This window comes from Equus asinus, chromosome 9, assembly GCF_041296235.1.
Source record: "Equus asinus isolate D_3611 breed Donkey chromosome 9, EquAss-T2T_v2, whole genome shotgun sequence".
Classification (NCBI taxonomy): domain Eukaryota; kingdom Metazoa; phylum Chordata; class Mammalia; order Perissodactyla; family Equidae; genus Equus; species Equus asinus.
Window position 1 is genome coordinate 65,842,297 of NC_091798.1, and position 16,003 is coordinate 65,858,299.

The following is a 16,003-nucleotide window of genomic DNA, read 5'->3' on the forward strand; positions in this document are numbered from 1 at the left end:
GGCAACAAAAGACCCCGAATCTCTAAAGCAATCCTGAGAAAAAAGAACAAAACGGGAGGCATCACAATCCCTGACTTCAAAACATACTACAAAGCTACAGTAATCAAAACAGCATGGTACTGGTACAAAAACAGGTGCACAGATCAATGGAACAGAATTGAAAGCCCAGAAATAAAACCACACATCTATGGACAGCTTATCTTTGACAAAGGAGCTGAGGGCATACAATGGAGAAAAGAAAGTCTTTTCAACAAATGGTGCTGGGAAAACTAGAAAGCCACATGTAGAAGAATGAAAATTGACCATTCTTTTTCACCATTCACCAAAATAAACTCAAAATGGATTAAAGACCTAAAGGTGAGACCTGAAACCATAAGGCTTCTGGAAGAAAACGTAGGCAGTATACTCTTTGACATCAGTATTAAAAGGATCTTTTCGGACACCATGCCTTCTCAGAAAAGGGAAACAATAGAAAGAATAAACAAATGGGACTTCATCAGATTAAAGAGCTTCTTCAAGGCAAATGAAAACAGGATTCAAACAAAAAAACAACCCACTAACTGGGAAAAAATATTTGCAAGTCATATATCTGACAAAGTCTTAATATCCATAATATATAAAGAACTCTCGCAACTCAACCACAAAACATCAAACAACCCAATCAAAAAATGGGCTGTAGACATGAACAGACATTTCTCCAAAGAAGATATACGGATGGCCAATAGGCACATGAAAAGATGCTCATCATCGCTGATCATCAGGGAAATGCAAATCAAAACTACGCTAAGATATCACCTTACACCCGTTAGAATGACAAAAATATCTAAAACTAATAGCAACAAATGTTGGAGAGGTTGCGGAGAAAAAGGAATCCTCATACACTGCTGGTGGGAATGCAAACTGGCGCAGCCACTATGGAAAACAGTATGGAGATTCCTCAAAAAACTGAAAATAGAACTACCATATGATCCAGCCATCCCACTACTGGGTATTTATCCAAAGAGTTTGAAGTCAGCAATCCCAAAAGTCCTGTGCACCCCAATGTTTATTGCAGCACTGTTTACAATAGCCAAGACGTGGAAGCAACCTAAGTGCCCATCAACAGACGAATGGATAAAGATGTGGTACATATATACAATGGAATACTACTCAGCTGCAAAACAGAACAAAATCATTCCATTTGCAATAACATGGATGGACCTTGAGAGAATTATGTTAAGTGAAATAAGCCAGCAAGAGAAAGATAATCTGTGTATGACTCCACTCATATGAGGAATTTAAAATTATGGACCAAGAACAGTTTAGTGGATACCAGGGGAAAGGTGGGGTGGGGGGGTGGGCACAAAGGGTGAAGTGGTGCACCTACAACATGACTGACAAACATTAACGTACAATTGAAATTTCACAAGATTGTAACCTATCAATAACTCAATAAAAAAAAAAAGAAAGTCAGAAAGGGGTGTGGGAAGAGGAAGTGCAATCCAGCCAGAGGGAACATGAGCAAGCCTGTAACATCTATGAAAGTACATATCTGGTCACACTAAGGCATAGGGTATGTGCCTGAGGATGAGAGTAGCAAAAAATTAGACTGAAAAAGTAGAAGAAGGCTCAATTGTGAAAGACTGTGAATGACAGTTTAAGAAGCTTGAACTTGTGCTGATGGCAGTGGGAAGCTAAGGTTTTCATAAACATAAGAATTGCATATCCAGATCTATGTTTTGGAAAGATGACTGACAAAAGAGAAGCTGGTTGAGAGCCAGGAAAAACAAAGAATTGTTGTCCCAGTCTTCCCAATTAAAGTCCCAACATTCAAGTGAATGGGACCAGCTCAGGTCGTAAGAACACTCCTGAAATAATTACTGGGAACCAGAGAATACTGTTGGCCTAATCTAAGTCAGTTCTACTCAAAGTGTGGTCCACGGACCAGTGCTGTTCCCACATTTTTGTTACCATCTGCAACAAGATAAGCATAGAAATTAAGGATGGTTAGAAAATTTTATTGCACTTGACAAGACTAATTAAATCTAATAAAAAATTGAGGCTTGAAAAAAAAATGTTGTACTTAAAGATAAATCCATCCTACAGAAAAACCTAAATCAGAAACATTTTGAGAGTTCAAATTTATGTAATTAATATGAGTCTTTGGTAAATGACAATAGTTTAATAACTGGTGTTTTTAAGAAAAAGAGCTATATCTTCTCTCTGATTTGTCAGTGTTAAGTATAATATAAGTATATGTCAGGTAGGAAAATACGCTACCCTCTAGTTTCAGGTTTTGGGGACTTCAAATTAAAGTGACAAAAAACAGATAAGCAAAAGACAGAGTTTTATTCACATGCATGTATATATATATATATATATATATACACACACACATATATGTTCAAGAGTTCACATAAAAATGTGACTCAAAGGGATGGTCAAAATTTGGGTCTTATAGACCATCTTAATAGGGGCAGGAGTGGGAGAGAAGGGAGCATATGGAAAAACAAATGACTTTTGGAAAATAAATGGGCAACAGATGGGAGATGTAGTCTTGTGACGATAACTGTTTAGGGTGATGTGGAGACTTCTCACCTCTGATGATAAGAGTCAGTCTCTCCGCGTTGCTCCCAGGGAGGAGACTTATGACAATTGGGTTCTTTTGAGTTCTCCTGGGAGGTGCTGCTTTTAGGCAGATAAGGGATTTCAGGAACTCAAATGCCTTCTGCTCAAAGTAACTTTTATGCCAGAGTTGTGTATTCTGGACCCCTTCGTGTACATTTTATTGTACTTAGATTTGTTTTTCCTAAGCTACATGTTTATTGAACAAATAAGCTGACATTACTCCTAAATAATGTTTATGATTTTGAAAAACATAAGTTTTGTTTAACTAAATAAATTGTCATTAATCTGACAAACTTTTAATCTCAATAGTAATTATGTTTTGTAGTATTGTAACCACCAAGGGGGGGTCTTCTACTTCTACAATACAAGCCAACAGTGAGGAGGCAAGTGGTAAGAGAGAAAGGGTCTTTTTATTACAGCTTGCCAGCAAGGGGGAAGATAGTGGACGTGTGTCCTAAAGAACCATCTTAAAACTACAAAATTTTGAAGCAGTTCTATAGGGTAAACGGACCAAAAAGGGGGACGTCTTGGAATGTTGACCATTGGGAGTTGTAGTCCTTGAGACTACAGAGCATCATTTTCTCTTTTCACTAGCAACTGATGTCAGCAGAGGTTTTTTCCCTGAAGGTCGTTACATCCCTGGAAAAGCTGAAAGAACAAAGTTATTGCCTTATCGGAATAGGGAGGTCATGTATAAGCCAAGGCTACAAAAATAGCAGAGCATGCATATTTCTCACAAGCAGATGTGTACTTCTCCAAGCTACGTGCAAATGAGAGCATTGCTACGAAAGAACAGGAGGTTTCTTGTTATAGTTCTAATATCATTCCTCTCTATAAGATGGCTTCCCTTATGCTGACCTATGTTAACCATTAGCTGTATTTATCTTAGCTATTTAGGCAGCACCAACAGTATGTCAGCTTTAAGATAATTTCCAAGATCTTTAGGGTAACTTAAAACCTTGAACTGCTATTAAATTGAATTAATTAATAGATAATCATTGAATACCAAGATAATTTCTAGGTAAATCAGAATACTGAACCATTGATTCTGGAGCAAAGCTTGAAATTTATTTACTTTTCATCTTATTTAAATGCCACAGAAAGGCTATATCTTTCAGTCATGTTAATGAATGTGCTCATTTTTGGCATCTTAAGAAGCTTTAAAAGAGATGGGTGTTGCTGTGGAAAGCCGTGTTATGTGTGTTCACAGGCTAGTTTGCTCAAATGGTTATATATGAAATACAGTTCCACAATCCATCCATGTTGGGAAAAACTATTCCTATACCTACTTATGTTCAATTCATTGGGGACCCATGAATTAATTGACAATAGACAAATAAACAAGAGAAAAGACGAGGTTTATTTACAGGAGCTCACAGAAGTCAGTCAGTAACAAGTAAGTCACTGATTAGCCAGAGGTAAAGCTTTATATACCAACTTAACAAAGGGGTAGGTTTAGGGTTTCAATTGGAAAGTATGGAAGGTTCTATTGGGCTTTATGATGCTAATGAGCAGCTGAATTCAAACTTCCTTGTGCTAAGGGTCAACCTTCTTCCAAATAGGAAAATCTCTCAGAGAGGGTCAATGGCAGCTGTATTCTCAGGAGTATCTGCTTAAGTTTAGATGATGTTTCTGTCTGTGGCTCCTGAGTGTTCAGATGTTTTAGGTTTAAAGTAATTTTAACCCCTTCACCTCCATGCCATCATTTTTCTCTGTGAAATAAACATTTCTTACTTTTTAGAAGTTATAATTATTAGAGGTGTTTGAGACCAGAATAGGAGCAGGAGTGACAGAGAAATAAAATTGTGCTTATGCTTTTGTTTTTCAAAGAAAAAGACTACAGTTTTTTTCCCCTAAAATAAAAAGTTTGTGTGTGTGTGTGTGTGTGTGTGTGTGTGTTTATACAGACTCCTTTACACTGAAAAATTATTGAGGACTCCCAAAAGCTTTTGTTTATGTGAGAAATGTAAAAAATATTTATTTTATGAATCTTTGGAAAAGAGCAATACCATATGAACCCACTGCATATTAAAATAAACATTTTCTAAGAAAATAACTGTATTGTCTAAAACCAAAAAATATGAGAAGAATGGCACTGTTTTATGTTATTCGAAATCTCTCAGCTGTCTGGCTTACTAGAAAATAGCTGGATTCTCTTGTCTGCTTCTGCATTTAATCTGCTGTGATATCACACTCTGTACTGTATACTTGTGAGAGGATGAGAATGAGAAGGGCAAATAACATCCTAATATTATTATGAAAATAGTTTTTACTTTGTGCATCTCCTGAAAGGTTTCGGGACCCTAGTCATCCTGAGATCACACTCTGTCCTTGTCATAAACTGAATATTTGTATCTCCCAAAATTCATATGTTGAAACCTAATCCCCAATATGATGGCATTAGGAGGTGGGCTTTTTGGAGGTGACTAGTTTGAAGGCTGAGCCCTCATGAATGGGATTGGTGCTCTTTTAAAACAGACTCCGGAGACTTCCCTTGCCCCCTTTCAGCTATGTGAGAACACAATGAGAGTCAGCCATCTATGAACCAAGAAGCAGGCCCTCGCCAGACACTGAATCTTCTGGGGCCTAGATCTTGGACTTCCTAGCCTGCAGAACTGTGAGAAAGAGATGTTTGTTGTATGAGCTGCCCTGTCTTTGGTATTTTGTTATAGCAGCCCAAATGGACAAAGACAGCCCTTAAGAAAAGGGTCAGTTCATTCTAGAATATAAAATAATATAAAGGAGAAAACTTGGAAAGTGAATTTTCTTTTCTTTGGTTTCATAATACCTGAGTTTGAAAAGACACCATAAAACATGTTAAATTTAGCAAAGTTTACTCAATTTTGTGTGTGTGTGTGTGTGTGTGTGTGTGTGTGTGTGTGAGGGAGATTAGCCCTGAGCTAACATCTGTGCCAATCTTCCTTCGTTATTTATGTAGGATGCTGCCACAGCGTGGCTTGACGAGTCGTGCTAGGTTTGTGTCTGGGATCCAGGCGTACAAACCCCGGGCTACCAAAGCAGAGTGCACGAACTTAAGCACTACACTACCGGGCAGGCCCCCAAAAGTTATTCAATTTTAACGGCTTACTTCCTTGGTTCACTGATTAATAACCTTCACTTATAATATGGAAGCTCACTCTACCTTTTGCGTTATCTGCCTACATAGCACAGATTCTGTGGCTTATCAGAATAATTTTGTTTGTGCTTTATGTTGATTTTATTATATTCTTGATTATTTAAGAAAAAAAGTCTTCTCACTTTTGAAAGAGCTGAGGTTCTTTACAATCATGTTATCTTCTATGTTTACTTTTAAAATCTCTTATTGTCCCTTTTAAATAAGTAACCAAGTATTGTTTCTCAGTAACCCATGATCCTACCTTAATTAAGTGTTCATATATCCTCTGACAACTCTTTTGAAATTGCCTTCCCAAAATCGGAGCCCTAAATTTAGGGGGTAAAAAAATTTCTAAATAAAAATTTAGAGACTAGTGGAAAAGGACCATAACGGGTACTTCAAACTATTGGCATTTCAAAAAACAGACTCTTGCTCAGGCTTCTGAGTTGATATCACTTAATAACTTTCAGACCTTACCAATGGACTGAGTCAGAATTTCCAGAACTCTTTAATCCAGAGGCTGGTGTCTTCAGGATAGGAGACTGCTAACCAAGATCCAGCAAAGCAAAAATTAATTACAGAGGACTGAATGGAGTAATGAGGGAAATTTTATTGTAGCTATTTGTTTAGAATATTGTTGATGGTGTTATTGTTCTATTTTTTGCACATATGAAGAAGCCCTTTCTTTTTCGTCTTAAGCAACCTGTAACTTACAGCAATTTAGTAGACTGTCCTTGTAAGCTGAAATAAAACATTTTTACATAGTATTTGATTCTCACTGACTCCCCCAACTTCAGAAACCTTTACCTTCTCTTTGCTTTTCATGACAATATAGTTATCTACATACGTTCAATAAGATTCTATCTGCCTTTATACCAGGATATAATTGGACAAATTGCCTGGAATGTATGATTTGAGAATGATCTTCTTTTAACCAGCTATGATAGGTCATTTTTATGAAAAACAAAAGTTGATGGGGCCAGCCTGGTGGTGTGGTGGTTAAGTTCATGCACTGTGCTTCGGAGGCCCAGGGTTCGCAGGTTCAGATCTCGGGTGTAGACCTACACACCACTCATCAAGCCATGCTGTGGCAGGGTCCCATATACAAAATAGAAGAATATTGGCACAGATGCTAGCTCAGCGACAATCTCCCTCAAGCAAAAAAAGAGGAAGATTGGCAATGGATGTTAGCTCAGGGCCAACCTTCCTCACAGAAAAAAAAAAAATAAGTTGACTCTACATATGGGACCAATACTTGTTAAGCCCACCAAGGAAAATCGGCTTCCAGGGTTCCAGACTTGGAAATGATAAGAGAACTTTCACTTACTGGCAAGCCAGGAAACTTAGCTAATTTTGAGGACCTCAAAAAAGAGAGGAAATCACCGAATTTATAGGTACTGCAGAAGAAATCTGGTGGAGAGATGTTTTCGGGCTTAATTTCTTAGCCTCAGGATAGCAATAATAGAAGTTTTAAGATTTCAATCCAAGATTCCTTGTGATCCTTCCCAATCAGAAGTTTATTCGGTGACCTTAATGCTTAGTGCTTAAGTTTGAATAGCAAACTCAAGGAAGCTTCTATGGTTGGTTAACACTGTTGCTCATCAGCTTTTCTCTAAAAGCCAAATATTTTAAGCCTTCCACAGGGCCAGGATCAGGGTGAGGCGAGTGAGGTGGAGCAGTGCCACTCCAAGTCATATTGGAGCCTGAGGCAAAAGGAAAAATTAGTAACACTGATCTTGTATTTGTTTAACATTTTGACATTTTGATCATTTTTTTCTGTTCCTTTTGATTTTTAAAAATATTGCATCAAAGCATTATTCATTACTTAGTTCTTGGTGCCTCCCTTAAATCTCGTGCCCAAGGTAAGTACCTGAGTCACCTCACTGGAGTCCTGGCCTTGTTTTGTGAGCCATACCTTCTCTGTGACAACCTCTCAACTCTGCCATTGTAGTGAGAAAGCAGCCAAACGATCCATAAATGAACGAGTGGGGCTGTGTTCCAATAAATCTTTAATTATGGAGGCTGAAATTCAATTTTCATGTAATTTTCATATGTCACAAAAAATTATTCATCTTTTGATGTTCTTTCAAAACCCTTCTTAGCTTGCAAGAGAGACAGAAACAGGCTCTGGACTGGAATTAGCGCACAGGTTGCAGTTTGCTAACTCCTGTCCTCGCCTCACCTATGTCAACAATCAGGCCAAACCTAATAAAAGCGGCATTTTTGTGTATGATTAAGGATAATCTTTGAAATTATTATCCCGAGGAGAGGAGATTGTCAGGAAAAATTGGGAAAGACAGAGACGACAAAAGAAAAAATATTACTGAGTGTCCTTTGAAATGCTGGCTGCTGTCTACCCCACTTTTTCTCATTATTTGTAGCTTTCTTTGCCTTTGAATGATTTTACCACTCTTAGTTGTAGTAAACTGCTGGTAATACAAATAATTTTTGCTGGTGAAGAAGCAATTGATTATTTGCTTGTGAATTTTGTTCATTTTTTCATCTATTTACAAATTCATTTCAGCACTCTTGATTGCTTCTGTTTGTGTCTTTGATACCAACCCTGATATCAGTTTCCCCACATTAAACCCAGCATATATGGGATTAAAACTAAAACACTCATTCCCTGCTTACTCTCTGGCATCTTGGCTCCAGAATCCACTATCCTCCATGGAGACAGACACCAGGACAAGCACCTGGATTATCTCCTCCCTGCAAAGAGACACAGGCTAGTGGGGAAGCTGCTAATCAGCAAGGTCATGGGCTCCCTCCTCTCTGCAAGTGTCTCAAGGCCAAAGACAGGCTGGTGGGAAAGCTCCCACCAGCAAGGCCATATGCTCCCCCTCCCCTACCTAAAACCCCAAATAAAAATCCTTCCTTTTAGCTTTTTGGGGAGTTTGGGATTTCAGCGTTAGCTGCCCTCTCTCCTTGCTCAGCGCTGTGCAAAAATAAAATTCCTACTCTCTTCCCCCACAGCCAGTGTCAGAGATTGGCTTGCTGCGCAACAGGTGAGCGAACTCACTTCAGGTTCGGTATCATCTTGTCTTTGGAGTCTTCTTGAACTGGCTTTTTACACTTTTCTAGGTCCCTCACAACTGAGTTAAAACATTCTTTATGTTTATACAAGGTTCATGATTTTATCTTTTAAAAAAAGGTATCCTTTAACAACGGGTTAAGACAAATACAACTTGTTATAAAAGTCCAGTTCCACACCCAGGGAAAGCGAGGAAGCTCTTGAATTGTTCATTCAACATTTGCAGATCACCAGCTATGTGGCAGGATGTTGGTGATATAAACACGAATAAGGAAGACAAGTTCCTTCCTCCCAGAGTTCACAATCTAATGAATCTCCTGGTCCTTCCTACTGATTCATCCATTCACTCACTCTCATTTATTGAGACCTACTGTTAGTACTATGGATCAGTCACATTTGGGTTGAATAAGCTTTTCCAATCTGGCCTTCACGTCTTACCAATGTGTTTAACAATGTTGCTGTGGAAAAAACGTGTTATGCATTCCAAACAACTTTTGTTGATAAATAGAAATCTTAGTAATATTTCCACAACTTTCGCAAAAAGAAGAGGAAAAGGTCCTACTTTCATAATTTCATATCACTATAAGATTAACAACAATTTACAAATGAATTTTTAACTACTCTGTTGTATTTGGAACTGCCTATATTATCTGTGGATTGCATATCATGTTCTTTTGCAGTGATGCTGTTGCTGAGAATGTTTCTCAAAATCCTTCTTTGGAATCGCCTTCAAATGTAGAAGTACACTATTGTGACTACCTCAGTGTAGATATTCATCCATTTAAGGAGGATTTGATTTTAGAAAGAGTCAAAAGTCTTTTGGAAAAAATTTTGGTCTCATTGTACAGATACGAGAATAAGGATGAAAAATGGTAAGGTTTTAGATGACCTCCTTTTCACCTTCAGGCTTTTAGCATAAGAAAAGTAGATATCATCCAAAAGCCTTTTAGCATTATAAAGTATTAAGTATGGAGTATTAAAGGAGGTTTCCATTTGGGTTCTTCCAATTTCTGCTTCCCCACCTCATTTACCAGTGGGTACTGCTATTAACAATATGATGTGGGTCAACACCAAGTTATTTAGGAGTTTATAAAGATAAATTTATATACACTAATCACACATATATTTAAAAAACCTAGAATCATGTGATACATATTCACCTACAATTTTCCTTTTACTCATAACCATCACGGGCATTTGGTATATCATAAAGGTGATATTTTAGATCAGAATATTATTACTACACTTAAAACACATTATCTGGTGAGTACAACTCATGCCCACAACTTCTTCATCTAGTTTCAGTAGTGATTAGCATTTCTCATGTCTCTCTCCTGACTTTTTTTGCACTACTATTTGAAAGTAGATACCATGATATTTCACCTAAAATATTTTAGTATGCGTCTCCTAACAAAAAAAAGACATTCTTCTCTATAACCATAATATTCCTTTAATGCCTAAGAAAATTAACAATAATTATCTATCATCTAACATCCAGTCCATATTCAAATATCCCCAATCGTACAAAGATAATTTTCTTAGTTGTTTTGTTACATTATTTTAAACCAGACTCCATCCTAGGTGCATACATTTCATTTGGTATTTTTGTTTCTTCCATCTCTTTAGATCTAGTTCAGATATCCTACTTTTTTTAAATGACATTGAATTGAAGAGTCTAGGTTAGATATCTTATAAATTATTATCGTATTCTTTTCCTTTAAAGTCAGGGTTATTGAAATACAATTTATACAATGTAAAATTCATCCTCTTTAGTGGATAGTTCTATGAATTTTGACAACTCTTTCAGTCACATAACCACTACCACAAGCATGATATAGAATACTTCTAACTCCCCAAAGAGTTCCATTCTGCCTCTTTGTAGTAACCATCCCCCCTGCTCCTCCAACACACACACCAGATCCTTCTAACCACTGTTCTATTTTCTGTTCCTACAGTTTTGCCATTTGGGGAAAGTCATAAAATTGGGATCATACAGTATGTTGCCTTTTGAGTCTGACTTCTTTCACATAGCATGATGTGTTTGAAATTTATCCATCGTGTGGACGTACCACAGATTATTCATTCACCAGAGGAAAAATGAGTTGTGTGCATCTTTTGACAAGTATGAGTAAAGCTGCTACAAATATTTGCATACAGGCTTTTGTATAAATGTACATTTAACTTCTTTTTGGTAAACACCTAGGACTGAGATTGCCAAATCGTACGGTAACTGTGTGTTTAATTTTATAAGAAACTGGCAGCATGTTTTACAAAGTGCTTGTACCATTTTGCATTTCTGCGATCAGTATGTGAGAGTTTTAGTTGTTCCACATCCTTGTCAACACTTGCCATGTCAATCTTTGTAATTTTAGCTATTCTAGTAAGTGTGTGATGGTATCTGAGTTTAATTGGAATTACTTCAATGAATAATGATGTTGAGCCCTGTTTCAGGGGCAAGCAGGGATAGTTTTTGGACTGAGTGCCATAAGAAAGACCGTCCCCCACCAAAACGTTGAAGTCATTTCTCTATTGTCTTTTTTTTTGTTTCCTCCTTTCAAGCTTTCTCTATTTTGTCTGGAATTATAAACCAAGCCCCAATGATTGAGTATAGTCAGAAGGCTGCCGGAATTTTTCCAGTCTTAAAATTTTTCACTTGCTCGTGTGGATTAGTTTCTCTACTAAAGGAAGAGAACAAGTTAAAGTTAGGAATTGTTTGGTATTTCTTGAAAATTATTACGGATGGTAGTATACACAAGGAGAAGCTTGCTTTCTCTCTCTGTCTCTCTTTCTTTCACACACACATACCCATATACCTCACATAGTCTAAAAACTGATGGCTTCCCAGGAAATGTGTTCCATGCTCATGTTTTATTTTAGAAATGATTATTCCCCCATTAACCCAGCCTTTGAAGTTTCTATTCCAAGTAATCATTCTCCAACTTGATCTTAGCAAATTATTCCTTATAATGTGCCTGAAAAGGATTACTAATTTTCTTCGTAGACTATTTTCAAAACTACACCTATAAGAAGAGACTATGAAGCATATCTCAATATTGTTGAGGTGTAGCCTAGAATAGAAAGGCCCAGTCAGAAATGAGACACTGTGGTGAGGGGAGGCTGGTTGGCAATGAAAGTAGATGAAACAGCATGAAATAGGCAATACAACTTAAAATAAGTTTCAGTGTTCATAATTTCCCTTAGAATTAAAGTTCCTGGGGCCGGCCCCGTGGCATAGTGGTTATGTTCGCATGTTCCACTTCTCGGCGGCCTGGGGTTCACCGGTTCAGATGCCGGGTGCAGACATGGCACCACTTGGCAAAAGCCATGCTGTGGTAGGCATCCCACATATAAAGTAGAGGAAGATGGGCATGGATGTTAGCTCAGGGCCGGTCTTCCTCAGCAAAAAGAGGAGGATTGGCAGCAGTTAGCTCAGGGCTAATCGTCCTCAAAAAAAAAAACAAAAAAACCTCCAAAAAGAATTAACGTTCCTTTTGAAATGACAGTTTTTCTTGCAGTTTTTTATAGATTCTTGTCACTTTCCAATGACTATGTGCTCCACATATCTTTTTATTGAAGATTCTGACAAACTTTATAACTTTTTTTCTTTTTTTGCTTTTTCTCCCCAAATCCCACTAGTACATAGTTGCATATTTTAGTTGTAGGTCCTTCTAGTTGTGGTATCTTGGACGCCGCCTCAAGATGGCCTGATGAGTGGTGCCATGTCGGCGCCCAGGATCCGAACCATGAAACCCTGGGCCACTGAAGCGGAGCATGAGAACTTAACAACTCGGCCACGGGGCCGGCCCCATCTGACACACTTTAGAGCCCTTAACACCTCCAAAGTAAATTTTCTTCTTTATTTTTTTAAAAATTTATAATAATGTGTAGAGCATTGGTGATGGGGAGAATATTATTTATCCTTCCATGGTTGACACGGAAAACAACTATATTAATTTTAGAAAGAGAGTTCCTCTAGATCCACAGCACATGAAAATGGCACTGATCACTCTTTGCAGTTGTGTTTATCTGTCAGTAAGTCAGCAATGAACCCCTTTGATTTGTAGTCCAATAAAGATTCAAATTATTCAAATTAGACTTGATTTATTAATGTTTAGAGATTACAATTTTTCCAATATGGAAGAAAATAGGAGGAAATATATTGATTTGTCAGAGAAAATCATTGGCAAAACAACAGGAATTGGGAAAAATCTTCATATTTTTCCCCAAGACACACACACACACTTCCAAAATAAAATTGAAATAAATCTATAAAGCAGTGGTGAAAGAAAAAGAAGTCACAAAAGATAGGATGCTTCTTATAACAGTGGTTCTCAGGCTTTTTGGATCAATTTCCCTGGAGGGGACAAAAGATCCTAACACCCATATTTGACTCATTCCCACTTTTCAGATGGGAGTGGGAGAGGTGACTCTTAATAACAAATGTTGCTGAACAATTAAATTTAGAGGAGATTATCTTTATGTCTGCTTTAACATTTGGGTTATAGACAATATAATTTTTAATCCCTGATCCCTTGTTTTAACATGTGGTTGGTGGGAAATAAAGGACCCTAAATAGGGTTGATGTATTTGTATCACTACATGCTGTAGGCATAACTGATGAAACACAAACTAAATTCAAAATGACAAACAGCAATGTATAATTAAAAAGCAAGTAGAACAGAATTGAAACCCAAAGCTACTCAAGATAACACAGATGATATACTGATAAAGTGCGCTTCCACAAAGTTGAGGGAATTGATGTAATTTATGAGATTCAAGAGAATAGATTCCCAAATCATTTCTTCCATTGCTTTCACACTGAGATATGACTCAAACTTCTAATTTTAGAGAGGAAAAATAATTTAAAAAGTACTTTATCATCCCTTTCTATGTCCAGGGAGGATTATCCACTCCCTGAGTAGCAGGAAAGAACAATGTCTCATCACTTGGCTCAGGTGGTCAACTTAAGGCAAAAATCTCATAATCCAGGGATTAATGAAGCCACCAGTGTCACACAGAGGATCAGAGCAGAGGTGAGTTATCCCTGCATCACCACTCCTGCCACCCTTCCTCTGTCCCCAACTTGTCCCACGAGGGATTACATATGTAACTTGAATGGTTCTTTCAATCCTTTCAGTTTTTGGATCCAGGTTATAATTATTTTATCTCTAGAATGGGAGATAGAACCCATTTTATATAAGAAAGGGGCTAGGAAAGGGCAACCTGCTACCAGTAATCAGACTCAGCAGTGGAACAAACAGATTTGAAGCATCGACTTTAGTTGGTTATTATACTGATACCACAAATTGTCAACATGGAGGATTGTGGCTTGCCATTTCTGAGTCACTAAAAGTAATGTTAATTATCTGGCCTTTGTTTATTGTGAGCAAGCATGTAACCATTTTACAGTTATATAACAAGAAACCCAAATGTTATTAAACTTAGGAGGGAAAACATGAAGTTGGATGGGGAAACACATGTAACTTCTTTTTTTCTAAATGCCCTGTTTTACCAGTTGAAAATGAGAAAATATCAATTATAATACAGGTTATAAGTGGGCACAAAATTGAGGAGATATAAGCAGTAGAACATCTTTATGTTGTATTAATTTAAGTGGAGGAAAAGATAAATATGTGATCTTAAGTGAAAATATAAAGTAAAATAAACTACCTTTGCCTCAATTATTCCATTAATTTATATAAAAGTGGGAGAATGATGAATTCTCTGTATTAACTCCTGGTTAATTGTTTCCTTTCATGCACTTGAATTAATCTTTGGAGTATGATTGTTTTGCTTTTTCCTGATAAACTACATCAAGTCTTGGTTTCCATAGGACTGTATTTGGTGGTTGAATATATTTTCTATTCCTGCAACAACAAATATCACAAATGTAGTGATTTAAAATGAAACCTATTATTTCACAGTCTTGGCATGGGCTCAACCGGACTCTGCTTAGATTCTCACAAGGCTGAAATCAAGGTGTCAGCATGGCCATGCTCCCTTTTGTAGTTCGAGGTCTTCTTCCAAGCTTATGTATTTGTTGGCAGAATTCACAATTCTGTATTCTGTGTTCAAGAGTACAGGCGTGAAGGCTGGCCTTCTTGTTGGCCATCAGCCAGGGGCTACTCTCGGTTGCTAGAGCCACCTGCCTTTCCTGCCACATAGCTCTCCACAACATGGCAGTTTGCTTCTTCAAGGCCAACAGTAAAGCATCTGCTGGTGCTCAGAATCTCCCTGACTTCTCCTGACATAGAGAAAGAAATAAAAAGGCTTAGAACATTCCCTCCTTTTGCTCAAAGTGTAGCATAGTAGAGATGGCAAAGGTTCTGTTCTAACTCCTAACCTCTCATCCTCACCAATGGTGCTCCGGGGCCCTAGAAGATCCCTTTACAGTCAGAGGGGTGAAAGCTATGTGGACATCTGTAGGTAAAGGGAGTTTGGGCAGTGCATTTGATGGTAACAGGTAGGGAAAACCTAAACAAAAATTTGACAAATCTTTGCTCTAGGTTTCTTAGAATTCTATCTGTGATCAAGCTCAGAAAGGGAGATCCCTGAATGTTGGCACACCTAAAATAAAAGTCATTCCTGACAAAGAAGCCACTGTTAGCAAAGGTTTCTTGGTGTGTTTGGGTGAAGGCTGGGTGACGCTGGCCACTGCGGTGGGAAAGTCACACAGGCTCAAACCACCGTCTCTAAGCTGATGGACCTTGGATCTGGCAAATACTGCTTCCTTAGTCAGTTCTCTCAAGTTTTCTTTAGCAACTTTTGTAAACACCTGCCACTTTCCTTCCACCCTTCAGCAGGTAACCAGGCTTCACTCAAAGGAAAACAGACCATTTGTAAGGAACTCTCTCACTTGTCAGAAATGTCCACTATCTATCCATTCTTTATCTGTCCTTTCCTTATTCCTTCCAATGACGGTGAAGATGGTATCCCTTGTAAGGGACACACCAGTCCACCTTCTCAGGGGCCTTGTATTATCTCTTATCTTCTTACCTCCTCCTTTATTCTGGCTCATTCCCATCAGTATTTAAGCTTCTTCCAATTTCTCCCTTTTGAAAGCTAACCTTCTCTCAACACCAGGTACCGCTCTAGTTATTGCCCTGTGTCTCTGGCATCATAGTCAAACCTTCTGCAGGATTCTCTGCAAAGCTTATTTGCTCTCTGTCGTCTGGGTCCCCAAGGTCCGCCTAGAACGGTTTATCCTATAGTAGGCACTGCCCAATTTTTAAAGTATATGTTGGACG